Here is a 258-nt window from a genome sequence, read left to right as displayed (position 1 = left end):
AGAGAGAGACAGACAGAAGACACACAGAGAGAGAGAGAGAGAGACAGTTTATTCTTCTACAGTTTATTCTTTCTTATAGCACTCCTATGACTATTGAGCTTAGGTGTGTAATGGTTATATAAACAAGTGAGACGGATTGCTGAGCAGGATATATGTGTTTATTGATTAAAGGTAAATTAAATTTGATTTGTCAGTATAACTTCCAGCAGTGATGTAATCGAGGCTTTACACCCTGGTGGAAGTGACATCATCAGTGGG

The 258-nt window shown here is 38.0% G+C and overlaps 1 protein-coding gene across 1 annotated transcript in view; it reads right to left on the bottom strand.

Annotated features, from left to right (window-relative positions):
- LOC118324145 (galactose-specific lectin nattectin-like) overlaps window positions 1–258 on the bottom strand; it is a 4,285-nt gene that overhangs the window by 1,236 nt on the left and 2,791 nt on the right. The window lies entirely within an intron of this gene.

This window comes from Morone saxatilis, unplaced genomic scaffold (assembly GCF_004916995.1).
Source record: "Morone saxatilis isolate NCDOM2014 unplaced genomic scaffold, NCSU_SB_2.0 Contig15, whole genome shotgun sequence".
Classification (NCBI taxonomy): domain Eukaryota; kingdom Metazoa; phylum Chordata; class Actinopteri; family Moronidae; genus Morone; species Morone saxatilis.
Note: the sequence above shows the minus strand (reverse complement) of the source record. Positions and strands in the feature narration are given on the sequence as shown.